This window comes from Elgaria multicarinata, chromosome 1 (genome assembly GCF_023053635.1).
Source record: "Elgaria multicarinata webbii isolate HBS135686 ecotype San Diego chromosome 1, rElgMul1.1.pri, whole genome shotgun sequence".
Taxonomy (NCBI): domain Eukaryota; kingdom Metazoa; phylum Chordata; class Lepidosauria; order Squamata; family Anguidae; genus Elgaria; species Elgaria multicarinata.
Genome location: NC_086171.1, coordinates 83,128,822 through 83,156,039, shown reverse-complemented (window position 1 = coordinate 83,156,039; position 27,218 = coordinate 83,128,822). Strand labels below are relative to the sequence as shown.

General features: G+C 42.9%; 1 protein-coding gene across 4 annotated transcripts in view; it reads left to right on the top strand.

Moving 5' to 3' along the window:
- The first annotated feature begins 19,266 nt into the window (after positions 1 to 19,266).
- LOC134401817 (poly(rC)-binding protein 3-like) overlaps positions 19,267 to 27,218 on the top strand; it is a 355,457-nt gene continuing 347,505 nt past the window's right edge. For all 4 annotated transcript variants that reach the window (XM_063131119.1, XM_063131129.1, XM_063131092.1 and 1 more), the window contains exon 1: positions 19,267 to 19,448. The gene's annotated coding sequence lies outside the window, so the exon portion shown is untranslated. The remainder of the gene's footprint in view (positions 19,449 to 27,218) is intronic.

Here is a 27,218-nt window from a genome sequence, read left to right as displayed (position 1 = left end):
TTAAAGATGGAGGAAGAAAGTGGGTTGGAAGTATAGATAATCCACTCCTGAGGACTCAATGGGAAATTTGGAGTAAATTTAAAGGGAAGCTGCTTCCGAGCAACTCTCCCTTAGCACCGATAATAATGTTAAAGAATTTCCCAGAGGATCTAAAGGGTAGATTATGTAAAATATTAAAAGAGAAAAATAAAATAAAATTAAAGGATTGGGTAAGAGATATTAAAACAAGAGAAGATATGGAAAATTTGTTAAAGGAGAAGAAGCTATCTTGGCTAGAATATGGTCAATTAGAGCAATGGAATAAAAAGTGGATTAAAGATAATAGAATGTGCAGAAAGATGACGAGGTTTGAAGAATTAGTAGTAAGTAAGGAGAAAGGAAAAGGAAGTAGTATAGTTTCAAAAGGATTAATGAGTGAAATATATAAAATATTGTTAGAGAAGGAGTTTAGAGAGAATACAGAGAAAATGATTTGGGAATCAGATTTGAAGATACAAATAGGGCGACAGAGCTGGGAGGGACTATGGAAACAAAGAGTGTTGAGAAGTTTATCAGTAAGAATAAAGGAGAATTATTTTAAAATTTTATGGAGGTGGTACCTAACCCCGGTTAGATTGAATAAGATAAGTGATCAACATTCAGCAAATTGTTGGAGAGGATGTGGGGAAAAAGGAACGTATTTACATATGTGGTGGCAATGCAAATATGTACAAAGATTATGGAAGATGGTGTTTTCAGAAATTGAAGAAATAGTGGGAATGAAAATAGAACAAACACCAAAAATAGCATTGCTGTCACTATTTGAAGATATAAAGTGTGGAAAAGGAACTATAGAGCTGATATCGAGTTTGTTGGTTGCAGCACGATTGATGATAGCTAGGAACTGGAAGATCCAAGGGGAATATTCTATTGAGGAATGGTATAAAGTAGTATGGGACATAGCCATTAATGATAAACTGACATGTAATATTAAGTGGAGAAAAGGCGTAATTAAAATAAATGAGTTCGAAGGAATCTGGAAACAGTTCCTAGTGTTCGTGTTTACTAAGGGAAGTGGGAAACCACCAGCAGAAGAAATGATTAGATTTTGGACTCAAGAATGATCCCGAGGTGGGGGGTGCACATTTATGTTAAGAATGAAGATGTTGTAGAGTGATAAGGCATATGTAATAGTTTTTGATATTTGTACTCAACAATTATTCAATATGTATGCAGCAGATATTTGATGTATTTTTTTTCTTATTGTGTTAGTTTCAGTTATATTTTGGAAATGTTTATCTATGTTTATATAGTGTTGAAAATGAATAAAAATTAAAAAAAAAAAAAAAAAAAAAAAAAAGGATGTCACCCTAAACAACCATTGTGGTTGTTTTTACAGAATGAGTTGTTTTCAAGAGTATAGCAATATTAATTCCAGGCAGAATTTGTAACTGCTTTGAACAAGGTAAACACAATAATTAACTTGATTGCCTTTCTTAGTTTAATTATCCAAGTAGACAGTAAACTACTAGGGGGGTCTCTGAACAGACATGTCTGTTTGTGTAGCATTTTGTAACATGCCTTTTATAAAATAATATAAACATAATTTCCTTAAGAGAACATACATAATATGTGTTATACTACTCCTTGGGCAAACCTTTAGCCAACAGAATAATTATCTCTCTTGGCTTACATTTAAGGTGCAGTGAAATCCTCTGCATGTTGGTTGGGGAATGCTGGGAGTTTTCAGTGTTTTTTCTGTCTAAACATCAACAAACTGAAAATGCACACTATCGTAGTTGAACTGTAGTTATGAAAAGTGAAATGAGGCATTTTATTCTTTGAGGAAATAATATCATCTGTGAAACCACCTATCTGGAAAAACAATATGTATTACTCTGCATTTGTTGCAAAGATGGAACAGGACACAGGGGAGTTGAAAACTGCTATTTCCCCTTCTATTTTTTTAAAGACCACACTTGGTTGTCAAAGATATCTGAGATGTTATTTCAGCTAGTGGAATTGTGGCCTGCTAGTTTTGCATCAAGGATGATCACAGCTGGCATGAATCATTCCTGTGCATCACATTTTCAATAAACTCTTCATCATCTCTTGACATCTGGAGAGAACATTTTAATCATGTTACTGACCTAACCTGGAATTCCAGCTTTTTACAATTATTCAAAATGAAGTATGTCAGGTTCACACTTTGAATATTGAAGCCATTAGGCCAAAACTAGATTTATTTTCTTTCATTTTGAAAGTCATGAGTGTGGACCAACGACCTATGTTCCAATGGCATTTCCTGCACACACCACAAAATGCATATCACTACATCCAAGGAGCACATGCATCCTTCAGGTTTAAACTTCTCGCAATAGTTCACAAAAGCTTTGCACATAGAAACAATGAGATTCTCTGTCTTAAAACATGCAGACCACTAAGGACATTTCCCTTTATTAGAGTACAATCCTATGCAATTGACATATCCCCTGGTATAGGTACCCTTTAACCCAAATTGAGATATGCCTTCAGGGCAATTCACATAAACCAAGTACAAATGCAGTGAAAGTTTAAAATCTGGGCCTGCAGCTATCACCAGAACATACTGGGGTAGCATTTGCTCATAATTAGTATGTTGAGCACAGATAAGAATATATGCAGCATTACTAAGAATTATAACTTCAAAGAATTCCATTTTAATCCAAAAGGATCCTTTTCATTTAATGAGTATGAACTTTTCCTGTATTGGTTTTCCAATTTCATACAGCAGACCTCTTGTAGGCTCCTTAGCAGACAAGTGCCTTTCTTAAGAGGGATACATAAAATTCTGCTCTCGTTATCATGCAAATGTGACTGTAATGCTCTGACACAGATTCTCCAAAGGTTTAATCAAATGGCATCTCAGATAAATTAGATACCAGTCATAACTTTCACTCCCTCTAGAAAAGAGTGATTAAAAATCCATAAAACGCATGCATCATTAAAATGGCAAAGGAAATGTTACTGCTCCTTTGGTATCTTAAGAAAAATCAATTAACAAGCATAATGCATTTTGAAAATCTAATTCTTTAAAGGCCTGTTAGTATCTGTACCCAAAGGCAAAATAATAATTATTACTACTATCACCAAAAAAATATTCAAGTGAATAAGAGTTGGAAAGACTTCAAGGGTTATCTCATCCTTCCAGCCTCTTGCAATAGCTATCAGTAGATGCTTCCACTTAAGAGACGTTTACCAGGTTATAATTGTTGTCCAGGGGAGAGTTCTAGTTAATCTTACTTCAGAAGGAGTGTGGGTTGCTGTCTTGTCTCTTACAAAGCCTGAGTGTGTAACAATTGTTTATCCATCAGAAATTCAACAGGTGCAGATGTTCAGTGCAACCTCATTGAGGTTCAGTTATGGAGAAGCTGTGCCTATTGGACAGCTGTTATAAACACAGTCAGCAAAGAAAGTGGCATCTCAGCTTAGAATTCGGGACTTGTGAAGCCCTGTAGGATCCTATCATTAGTTAATGCTAAAGCGCAATAATACTAAATTAAGGGGTTCATCAGACGAGCGTTTTATCGTACGCTCACTACTGCCCATTCATGGTTTTTCACACGTCCTTTAGATGACGCCATCTGCCATGCACAACACTTCCTCTCCTTCTTGCCTTTTTCTCATCACAAAATGGACCCCTTTTAATCTGACTTTGTTTTGGAAGCAGAATGTCCGCCATTTCCTGCTGTGTGCAGAAAAAGCGGCATGATAAAAACGCCCCCTGGTCTTTGTTTAATTCCTCTTTCTTCTCTGGGAAGAAAGAGGAAGTGATGTGGGACAGGAGTGGGGGTGGAGAAGCGACGGTAAGAAACTGTGATTTCCTCCGTCTGATAACCCTCTAAATTGTATACAATATAGCTATACTACAAGGGTTTGTGGGTTCCCATTTGAAATCTGTATAACAGAATTTCATGTAACATTTGTGGCACAGTGAAACACTTAATAAATCATACATACTGTGCCACTTACTGATAGGTTGATTGATTTGCATATGCCCTCAGGGCAATTTACAAAACAACAATAAATCAATAAAAATAACAACAATAACAGCAATAAATGTATCCAGAAGAATGCAAGTTTGCAGAAATCTAAATTAATCCTGTCCAAACACATACACAAAAATGCAAATAATGTTTTACTAAAATTCCTGATACAAGTAACAGTGCAATTTTATTTATGCCAACTCAGAGGTAAGACCCATTGGGTTCAATGGGAGTCATTCCCAAGTAAGTCTATCAAGGATTGCAACCTGTTGTTTTGTGGAAACAAACAAGGCAGAATGTTTTGTTTGTCATATGTACTCTAAAGTTGCTGAGTGGAATAACAGAAAGACTTTACTGACCATTAAGCATTAGTGACCAGTTTTCCAATTCCATGTTTAATAATAATTATATTGTAAGTAGGCGGCCATGATTACCCCCCTGAATGACTGAATTATCCGCAATTTGCTGTATCGAACTAGGATAAAGGTCGACGCTCATACTATTACTTTACACTTGTTTTTATTATATCACTACTTTAAAAGTCATGGGGGAAATAGTTTTCAGGTTTCCGTTGGAAATTGTTGTTTCTAAAATACCTCAGTAGAAAATTGTGTTCGCTAATTGGCCACAATTCAGCAATTGTATCTGCTGAGTCATGTGTCTAGCTGACCTTGCGTGGTGGAAGTATTTGGGTCATATTTTCACAAGGATGAGCTATTTTGGAACATTCCTATTTGCTGTACAGAAATAAGCACACCTTTATTAGCAAGCAGGTACTCAGAGCATTTGTATATTACCTAGTCATTCTTCAACCAAACTCCTTATGCTGGTGGTTGGAAGGAACTGTCACCATCCATTAATTTCAAAGCTCTTGTATATCCTATAGCATCCCAAGGTTGCTGTCATGCACAGGATCTCAGTTTTCTGTTAATACTGTTTTGAAATGATCTGATAGCACTGATTTTTATCCATTTGCCTCTTTGTTAGTTATGATACATATTTTTGTTGGGGACAGAGCAGAAAAGAGGTGCAAAGGAACTATAAAAATGTCTTCAATTTAGGGTGCAGTGCTATCTGTGTTTTGACAGAAAAAAAGTCCTTCAACTCCCAGCATCCCCCAGCCAGCATTCAATTAGCAAACACAATTTTCTATCCTGGCTGGGAAATGCTGGGAGTTGTAGAACTCCCCCCCCCCTGTCTAAACGTGTGTAAAAATGCACCTAAACCCATCCATAGCTATCCATCACATTTCAAACCACTATGACAATTAATCAGGACATTCTATATACTCTTGTGGAGATGCATGTGGAGAATTATGATGGCTAATAACATGTTACTAGGGATGGATGAATCTGTCAATTTTCATTTCTCCTGGTTTCTTACTTTTCCAATATTAAGTTCTATTTGTCCCAACATTTGAGAATTTATTTGGGAAGTAGTTTTCCAGTCTTAACTTTGATTCATCCTGTACTTTTGAGAATTTTCTAATATTAAATTTGGTTCATCCTAAACGTTGAGATTTTTAAAAAAGTTTTAAAGTCATAGAATCGCGGGTGTGTCTTAGGTTTTTTTTTCTGTTGGTGGTGCTGAAATTAGTGTGCGTCTTACAATCGATGGCGTCTTACAATCGAAGAAGTACGGTATGCATTTTTGGTGCTCATTTCTTTTAATACATGCTTTTCTGTGCATTTTGTCAAATGCACATATTTGCAAGCAATTTTTCCTAATATAATGCATTTTAATGTTATTTCCACTAGTGTATACATGTTTGTGCATATTTCTCCTTAATATTCATTAGGAATGTCAGAGAAATCTGAAACGGAACCAAATGAGTTCAGATTTTAATGAATCCGACCTGTGGATTCTGCAGCGAACTGGCTTTTCCCCTGTCGGATGGAGTTTGCAGATTTGTGAGCTATTTTCCTAACCTTTGGAAATTTTGCACAAATAAGCAAAACATTTAAAACATGGACAAAGATGCACGTTTTCCCATAGGTTAAAGCATAAAAATATGTGTTTGTGGGGATTTGCATCTTGGAGGAATTTGCACAGTTGCGCATGTGCAAATTTGTGCTGATTCGCATTTGCACTAATTCAGAAACTGAAAAAAAGATCTGATTCTGTCAAGGGGCAAAGAGTGGAACTAAAGTATCTACAGACTTGGGGGCAATGCCCTTCCAGGGTCCATAGGATTGCTGTGTAAATGCACAAAACTTGGCATTAGATTGTGACCTCAGTCTTCAGCTACAAGCCTTTGGGGGCTGCTTACTTTTACTACACCATTCTCATTCAATTAATGGCCATTAAACCAGTCTGTATGGAACTCTTTAGCATGTCACAAAGCAAATGAAGTTAAATGTGTTCATAAAGTCTCAATATTAACAATTTATTTTCCTCATACAAGAGTGAGTGACCTGGTAGGTCATACCATATAATATTCAGCAAAAAAAGAAAAAGTGTAGCGGCTTCATTAATTCTGATAATACAGTTGCCTTTTGTAAAACAGAAAGTTATTTTTTCTTAGCTGTCTGCCTTGGGTTATGGTATATGAGCCAAATTATTCCCTAATAAGTGCTTTTAAAAGTAGCTTTACTTTTGGTTACTTTCTTTCACTGTTGAGGTACCCTGGCTGGCAATCGCCAAGATTTGAGAGTGTGGGGATAGAGCAGTGAGATAGGATAGCCTTTCCCAACCTGGGGCCCTCCAGATGTGTTGGACTACAACTCCCAGCAACCCTCAATCAAATAAGCTGTGGTTCAACACATCTGGAGGGCTCCAGGTTGGGGAAAGTTGTGATAGGGATTCTTTTGGTATATTGCCCATCTATCTCCCTGCCTGAACAGAGGTTGTGCTGGCATCCCCCAAACATATCGTCTTGGGGATTTTAACACTCATGTCAAGGCCTCTGGACTTCATGGCTTCCATGGCAACTATGGGCCTGTCTCGATTTAGATGTAGCCCTCATCCTGTTTTTTGTTAGTCAGAAGAAGATGATCTGTGGGTAGAGGAGTTCAAAAATACCCTATTGTCATGGACAGATCATTGTCTTATGAATTTAGATTTGCTCTGACTCCTCACCTCTGTAGGAGATAGAATAATAGAATCATAGAATAGCAGAGCTGGAAGGGGCCTACAAGGCCATCGAGTCCAACCCCCTGCTCAATGCAGGAATCCACCCTAAAGCATCCCTGACAGATGGTTGTCCAGCTGCCTCTTGAATGCCTCTAGTGTGGGAGAGCCCACAACCTCCCTAGGTAACTGATTCCATTGTCGTACTGCTCTAACAGTCAGGAAGTTTCCTTTAACTTGAGCCCGTTATTTCGTGTCCTGCACTCTGGGAGGATCAAGAAGAGATCCTGGCCCTCCTCTGTGTGACAACCTTTTAAGTATTTGAAGAGTGCTATCATGTCTCCCCTCAATCTTCTCTTCTCCAGGCTAAACATGCCCAGTTCTTTCAGTCTCTCTTCATAGGGCTTTGTTTCCAGACCCCTGATCGTCCTGGTTGCCCTCCTCTGAACAAGCTCCAGCTTGGAGCTGGTGGGGTGTCTATCAAATGGCCAGCCCTCTGAGTCTGATGGATCCACAAGGGGGAGGGGGATTTTCCAGCCACTAGAGCTAGCTTAGGACCTAAGCCTTAGGTGGATGACTAGAGTGACTGTGGAGAAAGCCTCGGATGAATCTAACGGAACACATTCAACTAGGGATGTGCACAGACCCCCCGATCCTCTTCGTGCCCAATCCGCAAATTGCAGATCGGGCCCGCTCCGCCCCGCCTCGATCCGCCTAGGGGCCACTCCGCTCCGCTGAGGAGCTCCAGCTCTGAATCGGAGCTCCGCAGTGGCGGGGAGTGGTGCCAGGTAAGGCCCCCTCCCTCCTCCCCCTTACCTGTGTCCATCGCGGCCCATTCCAACTTCACTAGAGCCCGCGGCTCAACCAGGAACTGTAGGCCCTGATTGCGGCGTACACTTCCTGGTTGAGCCGCGGGCTCTAGTGAAGCTGGGATGGGCCGCAACGGACGCAGGTAAGACTCCCCCTTACCTGGCTCTGCCACCATCGCCGCACGGGCAGCGGCGGTGGCAGGGCCAGGTAAACCCCCCTTCCTCCTCTCCCTTACCTCCATCCGTTCGCTGACCATCGGCTGCTTCAACGGAGCCTGAGGCCTCAACCAGGAAGACAAGGCCACAGTTGCGGTCTAGTCTTCCTGTTTGAGTCCTCGGGCTCCATTGAAGCAGCTGCGAGACCGCGGACGGATGCAGGTAAGACCCCCCTCCCCCTTGCCCCCTTACCTGGCTCTGCCGCCATCGTTGCATGGGCGGTGGCGGCAGCAGGGCCAGGTAACCCCCCTCCCTCCTCTCCCTTACCTCCATCCGTCTGCGGATCCGCGGCTGCTTCAACGGAGCCCGAGGACTCAGCCTAGTCTTCCTGTTTGAGTCCTCAGACTCCATTGAAGCAGCTGCGGGACCGCGGATGGATGCAGGTAAGACCCCCCCTCCCCCTTGCCCCCTTACCTGGCTCTGCCACCATCGCTGCACGGGCGGCAGCGGCGGGGCCAACTAACCCCCCCTTACCTTTTTTGAAGGATCCACCTTCACCTCGATCCGCTCCGCAACGCTCCGCGGCTCCCCCGATCTCTTCGCCTCCGCCTTAAGCAGAGGCGAAGCCCCCCAATCCGCTCCTGCTTCTCCGGTCCGAGGAGAAGCGGAATACATCCCTACATTCAACCCATTTTAGGGCCTACTCTGTGGTGGTGAGGGCAGCAAAGATGCTGTTCCTCTCTGTCACCACTGTATCACAGGACAGTGTGGTTTTGCAGAGTTTTTCCCCCAGTGGTTAAGTGGTTAATATATTCTAGACCTGAAAGTAGTGAGGGGGAGCCTTTGGCAAACCACTGTGACAAATTTTCAAAACACTTTGCTGATAAAGTCACACACATCCATTCTGACTTGGACTCCACATTGAGAGCAGACTTTGGTGGTGATTCAGGCATCTGCTTGTCCTGTTTTGATGGATGTGTTTCATCTTGTACAGCCTGAGGATGTGGACAAGTTGTTTGGAGGATGTGGACAGGTTGTTTGGAAGAGACTATAAACACTTCTTTGAAAGAGGGTGATATTCCAACTCCTCTAAAAGAAGCAGTTTCTAAAGAAGCCATCACTGAATATAAGAGCTGTGCACTCCCTCCCCGAACCGCTTTGGATCCTGATCCAGACCTTCTGGATCGGGCCCAAACCGATTCGGGTCGATCTGGACCTCCCCCGATCCGCTCCGGAACCAGATCCAGAGCGAGATCCAGAAGTACGGATTGATATTCAGATGATGTTTTGCCCCCCTTCCCCACTTACTTGCCTCCATGGCGGATGGCAGAGGCAGGTAAGGGGGGACAAAATAGGGGCCCAATAAACCCTCCTCCCCCTTACCTGGCTCTTCCATCTGCCGCCGCCCAGACTGTGATGGCAGCGGATGGTGGAGCCAGGTAAGCCCCCCTCCCCCACTTACCCGGCTCTGTCGTCCACCACCGCCATGGTCTGTGCAGCAGCTTCAACTGCCGCCCAGGCCTAAGGCCAGAAATATGCCGCAGCGGAGCCAGGTAAGACCCCCTCCCCCTTACCTGGTTCCGCCACCGTCACCACATGGACCGCAGTGGCGACAGAGCCAGGTAAGCCCCCTCCCCCCTTACCTGGCTCCACCACCACCACGGTCCATGCACCATCGCCGCATGGACCGTGGTGGCGGTGGATGGGGGAGCCAGATAAGCTCCCCTCTCCACTTACCTGGCTCCGAAGCTTCATAATGGTCCAAATTGCTTTGGACTGCTCCGAACCACTTCGGGCCGATCTGGACCTCCCCCAATCTGCTCCAGAACCAGGCTTTGGAGGTCTGGATTGGCGTGCTCCGCTTCGGATCCAGGGATCCATAACAGAGCGGAGCACAGCCCTACTGAATATCACTACCTTAGTTAATTATTGTCCAATTTCCATTCTTTCTTTTAAAAGGAAGGTCTTAAAGTGAGGGGTGGCATCAGAACTCCAGGATTTCTTGGACGAAGTTGATTATTTGAATCTTTTCCAGTCTGGGTTGAAGCCTGGTTTTGGGACAGTTACAGACTTGGTCACTTTGGTGGATGACCTAAATGGAGGACTAGACAGGGGGAGTGTGTCCTGTGGGTTCATGGTATCCCTGACATGGTAAGCGGTTCCCAATTGTGTATGATATAGAAAGAGTGGAGAGTTATTTTGTTTCCATCTTGCATAATTCTAGACCTCAGGGTCACTAGTAAAAATGATAGCAGGTTCAGAACAGATAAAACAAAGTATTATTTTGAACATATTGTGAACTTGTGAAATTAAGTGTCACAGGATGTGGTGAGGGCCACTAGCATGGATGGCTCAGATAAATTAATGAAGGATAGGTCTACTGGCTATTATTACTTTAGGCAAAGTATCTGTTTAGAGGCAGTGTGTGTGTGAATATTAGATGCTGGGAATGCATAATGGGGTCATGACTTGCTTGTAGGCTTCTTAGAGGTACCTGACTGGTCACTGTTGAAAGCAGGGTGCTGGACTAGACGGACCCTTGGACTGATCCAGCATGGCTCTTCATCTTTTGTCTCAACCTCTGATGTATTGAGGTTTCCATCTCTCAGAAACAGGAAGTCTTATTAATATTGTACTTCAAGCATTTCTGTTAAATCATTGGGATGAATAGTAACATTCTACCTTGCTAGTTATGACTGGGAACCCAAGTCTTGACAAATGAAAGAAAAACTGACAGCCAAATGAGAAATCCATTCTACACTCTCTTAAAATGGATGAACCTGTCAGTAATCTCCTTGGCCAGATAAGAATTACCAATAAGCCTGTACAGAGAGTTTGTTAAAGTTTGATAAAAGAGCTAATACCAAGGGGGAAGGGCTAACGTCAGTCTGATGTATTGAAAAGTGCTCCAGGATGTCATTGCTTCGGTACAGGGCATAGTGGCAAAATAAGCATGTTTTAAATTACTTTTATTTAAAATACCTATGATTATTTTGAAAATGAACTGGAAAAGGTACATCTATGCTGTGTTCTTCAAACATTTTGTTCGAGAGGTTCCTCAACTCCTATGATGAAAGGTTATGATGTTTGGAGCTTTTTAGTTCAGGGGGAAAAATAGGAGGTGGGACATGACAGAGGTGTATAAAATCATGCACAGTGTTGAGAAAATGGATAGAGAGAAGTTTTACGCCCTCTCTCATAGTAGTAGACACCAAGGTCATCCAGTGAATCTGAATGAAAAGGGCAACGAAAATGATCAAGAGGCTGCAGCATCTCCCCTATGAAGGAAGGTTATAACAGCTGGGATTGTTTAGTAGGGGTGTACAAAGTGGGTCTTCTCTGCCTCAAAATCTGATCTGGAGCTCCATAGAGGTGATTCTTTGCCTTGATTTTGGAGCCCCTCCCCTCTCTCCGTCTCATCGAATTACTCTTGAAGGACCGTTCAGTATTCAGGTAACTGGTATTAACAGAAATGCTTACAGCACCCTCATTTTTAAAGATAGAGATAAATCTTGGCACAGTGATAGCTCTTACGGAGAGCTTTAGCCCCACCAAGTTTGAATCAAATCGGTTCAAGCTTTGATTTTTTTTTAGGAATTTTAAAATGGAAATTAACAAAATGCTTACATCTGTGGAATTTTTATAGATAAAGAGATGAACCATGGCAAGTTGATAGCTCGTAAGGAGAGCTTTAGCTTCACCAAGTTTGAATTAGATCAGTTTATGCCTTGATTTTTTAGGAATTCTTTTTTTAAAATTCTCCACTCCAACCTTCTCCAACCTGGTGCCCTCCAGATCTATTGAACGGAACCCCTGCCCCTCCCCCTGTCCTGCACCCAGACACTGAAGGAGCCTGCCAAGTTTTCTCACTCACCATCCAGCGCTTTCACACTGTGGAAATTATTATTATTGTCTTCTTTGAGTCCGAGCAGAAACGTGCTCCATCTCAGCAGCCACCATTTAAGTGTTTCCCACTTCCCTGAACACTGTGATTGGAGGAGAACAGCACTGTGGCTATTCCTATTGGTTAGGGGCCTGGGGTCACGACATAAAGAGGGAAGGACGTGGTAATAGACAGCAGGGGGGTGCGAAATGGATTGTGCCAAAAGGGGGGGCACTGATACTCTCTTGCCGGAAGGCCCACAAAAGTCTGGAACTGGCCCTGGTTCTATTTGTACATGGCTGATGATCCACAGGAGCATCTTCCAGCCCATATTTTAAGAGACTTCTATGGATCTCCTTGTTCCTCTCCAAGATTTTGTCAGAAGAAAAGGCATTAGGGGGGGGGAACTCCTCCCATTTGGGCTCATTCCTTTGGAAGAACATGTTGAAATATTCTCAGGAGCTAACACTTCTGCAAGTTCAAATGTTAGTGTGTGTCTCTGATCATACCTGGAAGTGTACATTACACATGTACACATGTAATGGTCTGACAGATGCTTCCTGCATTCTGGGTCTAGAGCAGCCTTCCTCAACCTGGGACGCTCCAGATGTGTTGGACTACAACTCCCAGAATGCCCCTGGGAGGTGGGCATTAGCAATAGATTATGGGGGTGGGTGGGATTAGCAATAGATTATGGTAGAAGATCTAGCTAAAAGGGCATGTATTTTATTACAAAACAGAGAGAGATAAATGAATATGCCAAACTGGTATATATAAGTATATCTATGCAGACAAATTGGAACTCAGGCTGGCAGATTATTTGATTAAATGTACAGGTTTTGAGAGGGAAGCAGGGAGAAAGCAAGATGGAAATGGGGAAGCTACTGATGCCAAATAAGGGTATGGAAGGGCACTAGGGACCTGGCAAACTACATCAAAGGGCTACTTGCAATGGAGCAAGCTCAATAAATAAATGACAAAAGGTTTGGGCATCACAAGGGGTAGAATGGAGAATTAGTAGAATTAGATCAGGAAAATGAAAGAGAAAAAATATCAAAATCTAATACCTTTTCCAGAGGCATGCTTAACCCTAGGAACATACTTATACTGAGTCAGGCTATTGTTCATAGAATCATAGAATAGCAGAGTTGGAAGGGGCCTACAAGGCCATCGAGTCCAACCCCCTGCTCCATGCAGGAATCCAGCCTAAAGCATCCCTGACAGATGGTTCCATCCAGCCTAGTATTGTTGGCACCAGCAGGCAGCAGCTCTACAGGGTTTCAGGCAGTTTTTTCCAGACCTGCCTCGAGATGCCACAGATCAAACCTGAGACCTTCTGCATGCAAAGCATATGCTTTTCCACTGAGCGACAGCCCCTCTCCTGTTCTGAATCCTGTTCTGCCTGGGGCTCTTATCCCTGCAGTCTGTTCCTTTCAAGTGTTTTGCTCCCAGCCAGACACAGATACTGGAAGCCAGTCTAAAAAGTGCTTGGAGGAAGCAGTTGTAGGGGGAAAGCTATGGGGGTGGGGGAGGTCAGCACCTTCTGCCCATGTGTCCCTTTGACCATTTAAAATTATACATATACTCCCACTCTGCTTCACATGTGAATGGAGTAGGGCCTGCATTGAAAGATGCTGCTCTGCCCCATCACATGTAGTTTGGGCCTTACTACAGTTCCACTTCACCAAAAACTTCCCTTAGAATCCAGTATCTTACATATATGGCAGGTTCTCAAGGTTTGGAGAAGTTCTCTTTCCACCCACAAAGCTTCATGCTTCCCACCTGATGGGCTTTTCCCAGTTGCAGGTATTATAAACCTTTCCTTCTTCCAGCTGATCATGCCCACCTATAGGGTCTATACCATAGCATTTTCAAATTGCATACACAAATTGTGCAAACATTAGGGAAAATGTGCACAAATATGCAATAACGTTTTCATGCAAACTTTATACATTTTTCCACAAAGTTCAGGATGAACCCAATTTAAGACTGTAAAACAAAAACCCACTTGAGACAAGCTGAATTTAAGATTGGAAAAAAGAGAAAACGAGAAATCCCCAAACTAACAGATTAATTCATCCCTACTTCTGATCAAACTCAAATCACACAACCTAGAATTAAAGGATCCCTGAAAGGTCATTTAGGCCATTTCCAAATCTCATTACAATATGCACCTTCTGCCTCCTTTTGAGTGACTTGTTCTCTACATTTTTTGACCGTGGAAGCAGTGACACACTAGAAAGTCAGGCAAGAATGTAGGCCTCCCTCTCTGCCATAGGACTCTTCTGACCCATTTGTGGCAGCTGTGCTGCAGGTTTGCCACTCATGGTCTATATCTGGGGTGGGCAACTTGTGGCTCTCCAGATGTTTTGCCAACTGCTCCCATTATTATTATTATTATTATTATTATTATTATTATTTATTTATATAGCACCATCAATGTACATGGTGCCAGCAGAGCCAATGGTAAGGCATGATGATTGTAGGCCAAACATCTGGAGGGCCACAGGTTGCCCACTCCTGATCTACATACGGAAGAAGTGTCTTCCTCACCCACTTTTTTAATGTTCCACATCCCCCACTTCCTGAACGTTACAGTTGCCAACTGTCATAATTTCATGGATTATTCATATTTTGAGAGCTCTTTCCATAATCTGTAGGAAATGCATTATGCACATTGTGTTTGTAACCTTTGCAAAGGCAGAGTTGTGCATTTGAACAAACCTGTATTTGTCCTTTCCACCAATATCCTTAAAATGCAAGCATCTTCTTAAAATGCAAGCATTCTTTTGAAAAAGAACGAATAAAAATAAGTTGTTCTGTAGAAATATAATGCATAGGGGTTTTGTCATAGTTGCTTTGAAAACTAAAATTGCTGAGTGTGATACTATGTGAACTTTAATGAGCATTAGGCATTAGTGACCTGGTTTCCAACTCTATATTTAATAATTAAGGGTGCAATCCTATGCATGTTTAGACAGAAAAAAGGCCTACAGCTCTGGGAGTTGTAGGCCTTTTTCTGTCTAAACTGCATTGTAATATACTGTACCTAAGTGCCTATGATTGTGTATGGTAGCTATCAGACCCGAAATCCTACTTGGGATAAATGGCTGGACTCTATAATGCTAAGATATATTTACAATTTGGAGAGGAAAACTACTTAGAAGGATATTTGGGGGAGGGAAAAATATTTACTGTTTCTTTGCTTACTTCTGAGTAAACACATATAGAACTGACTTTTAATAGTGTAGTCACTCAGAAGTTGTTTTTTTTAAGTCTAAAACAGCAAACTGGAAAGAAGTGCTGTGCAACCCTATGCTTACTTCTGAGGTCTTCTGTTTACTCAGAAGTAAGTCTCTCTCTACTCACTGGGATTTACTCAAAGGTAAGGATGCCTGGGATTTTAGCATGACTTGGATGTAAATACAGTTGAAATCAATGGGATTTACTCTTGAGTAAGGGAACTAGCAGATCTCTATTTTATGAACTGGAGACGTACAGCTTTGCATTATCAAAGTAAAGGAAAATAGATCCTCCACAAATGCAAACAGGTGGACTTTCACATTGGTGGTCTATCAGGGAAACGGTTTAAGGGGGGGGGAATTAAAAATTCCTTAAAAATCAAGGGATGAACTGATCTGATTCAAACATAACATGCCTAAAGCCCTCCTTAAGAGCTATCACTGTGCCAAGATAGATCACTTTATCTTTAAAAATGAGGGAGCTGTAAGCATTTTAGTTAATTCCCATAGGAGCTCCAATGAGCACGGGGGGGGGGGGGGAAGGCTGCCACGTCCATCACAATATCTGTTAATGACAAGAACCAATGAACTGGAGGGGGAAGAAGAACGGGCAGGGTGGGGTGAGGTGGGGTGGGCACAATAGCAGCAGGAGAGCAAACAAGTGAAAAGAGAGTTCACTGGTATAGCTATGATCGTGGAAGGGAGGAGCGCTTGCAGGGCTTATGAAATGGAGGTAAAAAATGTGGACGCAAACCAGGGGAAAAATAGGTGTGATGGAGCCCAGAGAAACATGAAAGGCCTGGCTCCCAGTAACTAAGGCCTCATCTACATCAAGCAGGATATTCCACTATGAAAGTGGTATGAAAACTGTATAGAAGAGGCAGGAGCCACACTACTGCTTTATAATGGTATTGGAATGCACTGACAACTTTTGGGGCCCATTGACACATACCATATACTGCTTTCATACCACTACATCTTGCTTAGTGTGGCTCCTACCTTTTATATACCGCTTTCATAGTATAATATCCTGCTTGGTGTAGTTGAGGCCTATGTGTGTGTGAGAGAATGCCTGACTACTTTTGCCACTTGCTCTTCCTATCATTAGCTGCTCTGCCAACTGCCTCACCAGCTACAAGGGGCTCTAGCCACCACTGGATCTACTGCAACTCGCCCAGTGATCTAGCAGGAGAACCCAATCTACGTTCTGCTCACTCCTGCTGTAGGTACTCCAGATTATACTGAGATACAGTAAGTGGCCCAACTCACCCTGTGGGCTTCATATGATTCCTGTTCCTAGTCAAAGAGACTAATTAATTCACCACACTAGCTCCTCTCCATAACTATGGACTAGCTATGGGCAACACTAAGGCCTTAGCTAGACCAGGCTTTATCATGGGGCGAACCCTGGGATCATCCCTGTGCGTCCAGATGACGCACAGGGGATCCCGGGATCAGGGGGGGATCATCCCTCCCTTGCCCCGGGATAGAGCCCTCCCCTTTGGGCCTGTTTTTTCTGCGGTCTCAGGCTGAGTCCGAGACCGCGGAACGTGTGGCCTGTTTCTGCGGTTTGACCCCACTCCGCGCGATTACTCGTGTGGAACTGGGAGCTGTGCCCATCGGGGTTAGGGTGGGGGAAGCGGGGAAACTAAATTAAATTTTAAAACACCTTTACCCTCAGTGCACAAGCGTTCATGTGGTCTGTCATCTTTAAAAATAAAAAATGGTGGGTGCGACGCCTCTCTTGCTGAGGTCGTTGTGCCTCACCTGTAAACGGAGGAGGGATCTCACGTTAATCACAATGCGAGATCTTCCCTCCTCCGTCGCAGAACAAAAGGTAGGTCTAGCTAAGTCCTAACAGTATTGCGCAATGAACACTGGTTGTAAAAGGAATGGATGTCTTTAAAGTTTCAACCATGTGCATATATTTACACTTGGTATACAGCTGAACCCCCCACCCCACCCCCTCCAATATGATGGCACTGCAACAGCAAACTCAGTGTTGAGAGAGTTGTTACAGAAGAGACTAAGATTCGAATGGCAAAGTCATGTAAGACCATTTTATATATCTCTGATGGAGCCACATTACTGCAGTTCCAGTCACTCCCCCTCAACAATAAACAAAAATAAGAAGATATCACATCAAGAGAATGAGCAATCAAAATGATTTAGGGTGCGATTCCATGCATATTTAGACAGGGGGGAAAAGTCATTCCAACTCCAAGCTATTCTGGCTGGGGAATGTTAGCAGTTGTAGGACTTTGGGTGGGTGTGTTGCTGTTTGTCTAACTATGCAGAGGATTGCATCTTAAGGGTAGGACTTTTCCTCCTGGGGAAGATGGTCAAGCATCTGGGAATATTTTGGGGTTGGGGAGATGCCTAAGGGGAGGCTGCTTCAACGGAGCCCGAGATAAAGGTTTATTTATTTATTTAAAACATTTATATCCCGCCCTATATCAATAAGATCTCAGGACGGCGTACAGATAAAAGCATACAGTATAAAACAGTAAATATACACAGCAAAAAACAAATGAAACCATAAACCAAGTTGAACCGCCCAGAGAGCTTTGGCTATTGGACGGTATAAAAATGTAATAAATAAATAAATTAATTAAAAGCAGTAAAACTATTAAAACAGTTAAAACAATGTGCCTAGTGAATTCAATCATTAAAAGCTTTGTTAAAAAGCCATGTTTTCACTTGGCGCTGGAATAAAATGAGTGTTGGTGCCAGTCGGGCCTCCAAGGGGAGGGCATTCCACAGTGGGGGTGCCACAAGAGAGAAATCCCTCTCCCTTGTCCCAACATAGCGAATGTGTTGTGCTGGTGGGATGCAGAGAAGGGCTCCTCCAACAGATCTCAGGTCTCAGGCAGGCATATATAAGGAGTGGCGCTCCCTCAAGTATCGAGGTTATATGAATTTATGTACAGTGTGGAGAGAGGACAGGGCCTTTTTTCTTCCTGTCTCCTAAGAGCAAAGGTGTTATTATGAAACTGGTTAGCAGAAATCCAGGACAGAGAAAAGGAAGTCTTTCTTCAGACAGAACAGACCATGGTGATGGCTACTTGCTTTCTATGCCCAGGTGGGGTTTGTTAGTTTGAAAGGATTGGACAAACACACTGAGGTATGGCCTATTATTATTATTATTATTGGCACTGTATTGACCATGATGGCAATATGGACTTCTGGAGACAAACACAAACTGGGCCTGCCAGCTTCATGTCTTCTGAGCTCCTGGCTGTCCCTGCTGGAATCAGAATGCTGGGCTATAGGGAGAAGAAGCAAAGATCCAGCAGAGGAGTCCTTGCAGGATCCTCTGAGGGCATCACACCTCCTCCATCCGCTTTGCTTTCAGGCTTAATGCCACAAGAACTGTGTCCTTCTGTCCCTCGCGGAGAAGGGGCAGGAGCCGGTGGAGGCGAGTGGCCGCGATGTCAGTGGGGCTGTGAATCCGCTCTGGGTTTCAGCCAGAACTCTAGAAGAGCTATCCAGGGTGTTGGACCCCAGCCCCAGCCCCCCGCAAATGGGTTCAACAACTCGGCTAGTTCCTTTAGAGTTCTGGCTGAAACCCAGAGCGGACTCACAGCCCTGCCGACATCATAGCCACCAGCCTCCACTGACAGGAGCCTTGGGGGGCCCAGGGCTAATGTCGCCCGCCTCCGCCCGCCTCCCTCCCTCCCCGCGCTCGGCTGGCCCGCATCTACACACACACACACACACACACACACAGAGAGAGAGAGAGAGAGAGAGAGAGCCGCGCGCGCCGCCGCCTCGGTTCGCGTCCTGCCCGTTTCTTCCGTCGCCTGACCGAGGCTGCTGGGAGCCCATCCTTCAGCGTCTCGAGCCGCCGCCGCGCACAGGAGCGCGCCTGCCTGCCTGCCTGCCTGCCTGAGCGAGAGCGCGGGCTGAGACCACGAGAGCAGCAGAAGCGAGAGCGAAACAGCCCAGCCGCCGCCAGCTGCGAAGGGAGCAGCAGCAGCAAGGCGAAGCCGCCGCCGCCGCCTTAAACCCTGGGAATTACACCGCCCCCCCGCCCCCCAAGAGCAAGACCTTCTGCGAAGCGGCCAGCATTCGGCCAATCGATTGAATTGCCCTTCCCGCCTTGCTCCCAAGACCGTTTCCTTCTGCCCTTTTGGCCATTCCGGATTGGCGCCTTTTTCTTCCTCCCTTTCCCCGCTTGTTTGGGCTTGGGCGACTCGGGTCTTGCGTCTGGCGAGCTTCTCTCCCCAACCTGTCGTGCGAGGCACCTTTCCTCTTGTCAGCCTTCCCACAGCCTCCCGTGAAGGTGAGTTCTCTCTCTCCCTCACTTTTCTTTCCCTCTTCTCTTGGGGCGTGTGTGTGTGTGTGTGTGTGTGTGTGTGTGTGTGTGTGTGTGTTGGGGGCGCGTAGGTTGTGGGGGGGGGGAGAGAGAGAAAAGATCCATGCAAAACAACAACAAGAAGAGCCTAGAACAGCCAACAACTTGCCTTTTCCCTCCTGCAGTCTCAGCAACATTCCCACCAGCTCCTTCTTTCCAGAGATGTAGAACCCTAGACTCAAACTACTAGGATTGATCTCAATGGTCTTGCATGCTTCGGGATCAAGGAGAGTAAAAACAGCAGCAAATCTCATATCCCCCCCCCAATACACACACACCCATCGTTTTTTTCCTTACCCACTCTGCTTCCCCCCCCCCCCCCCAGTTTCGGATTTGAGCTGTTCTCCTGGGACTTGACTGAGAACTAACCGGGATGCGCGTGTCCCGCCCCCCCCCCCCCCGGGACGCGTCTGTATTTGCCATTCGTGGCCAGAGGGGGTACAGTTTGCAACCCCCCACTGGGCAGCTGAGAAGAAGGAAAGGCAGCTGAAGGTTTTGGATGGAGGAATTGATCAGCGGTGGAGGGAGGCTGGGCTGAGCTGGTGAAGTGATCTACCCCGAGGCTCCTGGAGGATCTCTTTTCTTTTGATCTCTTTCACACGCTCATTTATCACGGCGGCGTGCGCGCTCCTCCCCACCCGCCCTGCCTGGCCGCTAGCGAACCTGCCCCAAAATATGGGCTTCTCAGTTAGCTAATAAATGCCAAACTGCTTGAATGGCCCTTCTGGGTTTAGGAAAATGCAATGATCATTTGAGAAGAGAGGGAGAGAGAAAACACCTTGACCATCCGTCATATTAGCCTCCACTTCAGTCAAATACACTTCAGTCAGATTCAGTTCTGCAAATCACAAAGTTTTCTCGTGTTGTGGAAAGCTTTCATTTGAAGGAATTCGGTCAGTAGCGTGATTCCACCCCCTCCCCTAACTGCATAAAACCTGAAAGAAAATGCTGTTAAAGGGCAGCCACAGCAAATAATTTTCAAAACACAATTGCCTTTCTTGAATTTGGGAATACCAATCTATTAGATGGATTCACGTCATAAGGTGTGGTTATGCACCTTACAGCTTCTTGAGTCAAAATGACTTTATGTAATGAAAGTGCAATGGAAATTTATGCATAGCTTCTACCTGTTCTTCAAGTCACATCAGCGGTGGTTGAACAAGTTAGCAACTATGATATCAGTAGAGGGGGAGGGGAGAACTGGACCAGAACAACTTAATGGGAAAAATGTGTTATTTCAAATGTTTATGCAATCTCAACTGTCTTTTCAAACTTTGCATAAGGAAGTGCTCTAAATGTGATTTTAGTTTTTAAAAAGTGAATATTATTAAATAATGATGAATTATTATTATTATTATTAATAATAATAATTGTATGAGTTGTCTTTCAGCCCAAATACAGCCCCCCAAAAAAGAAAGAGGGGGAAAATAGCAATTCTGACTATAGGTATTCCGATCAAATACATGTTTGTATGATCACTCATCCTGATTTAACAGATTCTTGATTCATTTTAACCTCTGATCTGAGCATTAAAAGAGAGCCAACAACAACGCTTATAATGGACAGCGTCCCATGTTTCCCTGTTACCTGTAATCTAGACTGTACAGTTATCTGTGACTGACCTGTGATTGTGGAGTGTGGCTGACATAATTATGGAATTCCTTGTCTGCATAAAGAGATGTCCCTAGAAAGCTGCCTACGACTGATATCTGAATCTTCAAGTATGAAAACACTCCCTACAAAAGTCATCTACAACTCAATTCAAAGTACAGAATGTCAAAAATTGTACTGAGTGCTGTCCCCTCATACACTATCCTTTGCTCTCCCCCTGTGCTGCTTGCAAAAAATTAATTGTTTCACTCATGAACTTGCAGTGACATATGAAATTCAGTCTACCCCAATTTGAGAAAATTAATATTTGTTGTTTGTTCAGCTTTATTGTCATTTCTCGCAAATCTATTTGTCACTATTAATCCCCTCTTTGCCCCCCTTACAGTAAGTGATTGCACAAAATATGTAGTGCTTAATTTGATAGACTCCGACTGAAATTTGTGTCAAATAACTATTTTGATGTATGCATCTTTTTCCTGCAAACTGACCCGTCTACAACCCTGACTTACGCTATGCTACAAGGGAAGATCTTTTTATAACGTCTGTCTACTATTAATTTTGTCTGCTCCTTAGCACTCTTAATGAAAACATTCCATTGTGGCCCCCTCAAATATAGTTTAATAGGTCATGAAGTGGAGAATATGGTGCTCTGTGTATCCTAACATGCCTAGTGCTACAGTTGCAAGTGTAGGGCAAAATCTAGCCCAATTTGAACACTTTTATCACATTGGCTTCACCAGCAGTTTATTGAAGTATATCTTCAACCACTCTAAACAGATAAACCTAAGTACTGGATAACATCTTAATTAGCATTTGGAAATCTATATCATGTCCATAATTAGCATTTGCACATTTTGGCTAGACCACATCCATAATTAGCATTTGCAAATCTCTATCATCTGTTAAATCTAAAGAAAAGTACTTATAGAAAACTGCTTAAGATCAATTCAAATTAATGAATTTTGATTCAGTAGACTATGCAGCATGCCATGTTTCACATGCTTGATTATGAAACAACTGAATTCAGAGATGATTGAAGCCGCAGTGTGAATGAATGTGGTAAATAAGTTTTACATTCATTTTTCATAGTACTATAATCAAGTAGGTCAGATTTTCTGGGTAAAATATTACCCAGTGAATGCAATTTTGTTCTACGTCATATAAACTCTTAATTAACAGTGGAGCTAGACAATTTCATTTATTATAGGAGGAGCATCTTCCAACATCCAACTTCCTTTGAAAAATAGCTAACTAATACCATCTTGGCTAAGGTAGTTGAGAATGGTTTGCAAACGTTAATGTCCATTTTCTAGGAGTTAAGGCTTAGAGACATGTTGTGAACCATTTTTCCCCGTAGATCTGACCTGAGATGAAACAGATATCCCCTTAGAATAGCAGTAGGCAGAACTATAGGGCCATTCCACACATTACATAGTAGCAAACCCAGTTTTGCCAGTAGGTGTACACAAGACAGTGAATTAAAGCCAATTAGATGTGTGTTGTGTACTGATAGTTCAGCGGTGCTGAATCTCAGGCTTGTGAGCCAAATCTGGTCCTCCTGATGTCCCAAACCACTGCTCTGGTGTTCCCCAAATGGCCCCACCACCCCCTCCCCCTGATTATCTGGTGCTTTCCAGTGGAGGCTGGTGGCTCTGATATTGGTGGGGTGGCGAATCCTCTCTAAAGGAGCTATCTAGCACCTTGGAGAGCTTCTTTGGAATTCTGACTGACAGCCGGCATGGATTCACTGCCCCATGGACATCAGAGCCACCAGACTCCACTGGTGCTTCCCTGCTTTTCCACATCCCCCGCCCCATTCTAAAAGGCTCAAATGCCTCTCCTAAGGCTTAGTTATGGCAGTAAGAGCTTTAAACTAAAATAGCCTCGTATTTTTGGGAGTTTAGCCTCGCTCTTTTGCCATCAGCCCTGCCCACCAATGAAATGCAGCCCTCCAGAGTTCCTTCAAAATTGAATTCAGTCCTTGAGCTGAAAGAGGTTTGATACCCCTGCTATAGTGTATGAGAGGTGTTTGCAGACACCTTTCTTTCTTTCTACTTTCACACTTCACGTTTTTTGGGTGTATGTTTATCACAAGTTTGGTGTACACCTAAAAATGCAGTGTGTATGTAAAACCAACAGAGTCATATAGCATCTTAAAAACTAACACATTTATTATCATCTAAACTTTCATGAACTAAAACCTACTTCTTTTATGCCATATTTGTTCGTCTTTTAGATGCTGCAGCAGACAAATGAAGCTCCCTCTCTGGAAATTGTTATAATTGTTGTAGTGACACATAGACCCTAATATTGACTATGGTAACAACATCCATTAGATTTAGATTTGTTTTCCCCTCAAGCAACAATCTCACATATACTGCTCAGCAATCTATTTTCTGTTGTTTTTAGTTGATGTGTGTGTGTGTGTGTGTGTGTGTGTGTGTGTGGAAGCAGTTTGTGGGGATGGTATCAGCTTTTCAAAGGGAAAAAGGAGTCAAAATTCCACTGGGTTTGTAATCTTGTGTGCAATTGACCTCCTGGAAGATCATACTTCTATAGGCTGTGCTTGCACATAGCTCTAAGCCAGGTGTGTTACATGCAAGCATGCTTGCCTAACTGTGGTTTGTTTGAACACTCAAACTCAGCCTGGATGAGAAACCACAGTTTATTTTATGGCCACAACTTATGATTCATTCATTTATTTATTTATTTATTTATTATACTTTGATATCCCTTAATATAATAGCATCTTTAAGTGGTTCACACTAAAATGCATACTCAATTCAATATAAAATAATTTTTTTTAAAAAAAAAACTTTGCAACAGACAACAATAAAACAGAGCAGTGTCATAGTCCATTACAGGTCAGGAAAGCCTATATAAAGAAATACATTTTCAAGAGGCCTTTGAAGTCAGCCACACTTTCTGCCTCTCGAACCATGCATGGGAGAGTGTTCCAGAGAGTGGGTGCCACTGCAGAGAAGGCCCATTCATCTGCTATTAACTAACAACATTCTATTGGTCGTGGAACAACCAATTAGGCCTCTTCTGAAGTTCTCAGGAAGGGCTGTTGTTGGCTTACGAATTATGACTTGCTTTGACCATAGTTTTTTTGTTACATCTGACCGTTGGATTATGAGTTATTCCTAGTTTGTTTTGGCATCCCAGCCACTTGTTAGGCAAGAGATGCACGAGGCAAGAGTGGATAGAAAATGAAACCTTTCTACATGCTAAGCAACTCCATGGCACTGTTCCAGAATTCACCCTCCCTCCTCATTCTTCCTGGCAACAGGATTCTTTCCCTGCCCAACTCCTCCTTTTCAAGCATGAATACCTAATTTTGCTGCTTTATTTTTTTTTGCTTTGCAATTACAAGAAAATCAAAAGGACCTTTGTCTACTTTGCTAGCAGCATCTATCCCAGAATATATGTTGAAAGGACAACTTCATATGTTGAAAGGACAACTTCATATCTACAGAGGATAAAATAAATAACTCACAAAGAGAGCAAAGGCTTATTGACCTTCCCCTTCACAATTTTCCTTTTTCTGTCACTGGGAAAATCCAGTAAAGTCCTTAGCACTTCAGTGAATAACAGTGATCCCAGAAAGCTATATTCGTGGTGCCATGAAGTTCCAGCCCCTTTGTCCTGTTTAAGGCCTAATCAATCCTGACCTCAAGAGGCAGGTTTGTTTCCATCATGTGTATTTTCATCTGGGGGTGGTCAACAGGATAAGCATTTACCTGTCCCTTTGCCTCTTCTAAGTCAATTGTATTGACTGGTCATAGATATCAGGAAAAACCCATGGAGCTGCTGTGAGCATCTTGAAGAGAATTTCCCCACCTCTTCCCCCATGATAGTAGGTAAGGATTAAAAAATTCAGCAATCTGGCCTCCATTATACTGTTTGGCTCATGGCACACTTAGAGCAGCGAAAGATGTCGAGCCAGTTTCACATACTGCCTGTGCAAATGTAGTGAGGCTACACCAGTCCATGAACCATTTAGGATATCAACTAGGAACTGGCAGAGAAAGCTAGGGGATGGGGTGGGGGTCAGATGGAACAGACCAGGATTGTAAGAAATACACTGACTGGGTTTGCATGATCACCACAGCCCAATGTGGCTTGCTTATTTATTTATTTATTTATTTAAGCCACACTGAGTTGCAGTGCATGCCAGTAGTCATTTTGAACGTTCAGTTCCCAGCTGGTGGTTGCCATGGTTTGTTGTGTCATCCAAACCCGAGCAGCAAGGGTGTTCGAAAGTTAAACAATCCTCAAATCTGCAACAGACCAGCCCACTGCAAACCAGCCCACTGTGGATTCTTTTTTGCCCTTGTCAACAAACCATGGTTAAAATGAATCATAAGAACTTAAAAGCCACACTGAATCAGACCAAAGGCCTATGTAGTCCAGCATTCTGTTCACACAGTGGCCAACCAGCTGCCTGTCGGAAACCCACAAGTAGGACATGACTTATTATTATTATTATTATTTATTTATATAGCACCATCAATGTACATGGTGCTGTACAGATAACACAGTAAATAGCAAGACCCTGCCGCATAGGCTTACAATCTAATAAGTTGTAGTAAACAATAAAGAGGGAAGGAGAATGCAAACAGGCACAGGGAAGTGTAAACAGGCACAGGGTAGGGCAAAACCAACAGCAACTGGTGTACGTAGATATCCCCCTTCTGATACTGGAGGTAGCATATAGCCATTGATAGCCTTATCCTCCATGAATTTGTATAATTCCCTTTTAAAAGCCATCCAAGTTGGTGGCCATCATTACATCTGGCTACATGAGAATGCTGCCAGTGCTTCTCTGACGTATATCATTTCACAATCACAAATAGGAGTTAAGTTTACTTACTACATAAATATAGGGCAGGCCAGCACAGTATGCCAAGCGAAGAGCACCTTTCCAGCTCTGTTTGGTGGCCCATCAGAGTCTTGGGGTTATTTATTTTTGGTTATGTGCCTGGGACTGCAAAAACAGATTTATTTATGTTTTGCACATCTGAAAGGCCACAAAACATGCTGCATTTGGCATGGCGGGTCACAAGTTGTGCAAGCTTGATATAAGCACTCTCCTTAAAGGTTTTCTAGTGAATTCAGATGCTCCCACACTTTTCATTGCACTCGAATATCATAGTATCTTCTTCCCTTTTGGATATTTTGTACAAGTTATTCCGATGCAATTTGAAAACTTATTCTGTTTTGAGAATTATTCAGATAAAACAAAAAAAGATATTAATAGTAAATTCTAGTTTACAGGTCAATCCTATGCATGTTTACTCCACATTACTATGCAAAATCCAGAGTTTTAACTCTCAAGTCAAAGTGCATGAGATTGCAGCTTCTGGGTAGGAAGAGGTTAACTTGTGTATATTTTTGAAAACCAAAGTGAAAGCATCTGGTATTTTTGCATAACTGGTGTTGGGACTTTTGTTCCAAAATATACACAAGGAAGATTTGTTTAATACATTACTCCATGTAACTAATTTGGCAGCATGTTTGTAATATGTTCAATAAGTTGAATGTTACATCTGTTTCCATTTGGAATAACTATATGGGTGGAATGCTTAAAGCAGCTCCATGGATTTTTGAGCAATGTATACGTGATGATTGAAAAGCTCACCCCTAGAACAATAGAGTCTTCTGGGTTTCCAGATTTTACTGTGAGCTTCCGTGAAATGACAGCAGCAATTAGTCAATGTGCACATGCAAGACAAGAAAATAAATTCCCCTCTTGAGGATTTTCTAGCACCTGCCATAGCTGTCTCCTCCTCAGCCCTGATGTTGTAGTCTTGCATGGATAGCATTTCACTCAGGATAGAAAGGGGAACACATTTCCCACCACTCCGCTGTTATTATAGTTCTACCCTTTAAAGCAGCCTAGAAATAATTTTAGATAGATGTTGATAGATGGACAGACAGAAAGATAGGCGAATGTGAGCAGGTACTAAATACCTTATAGAGTTGCTTGATTGACAGAGTACTCTTTGACGAGACTTGATAATAGCAGCCAACTATTCCACAAAACCAAGAATGGCTTGTGTAGGGGCAGCCTGCAGTATTTAT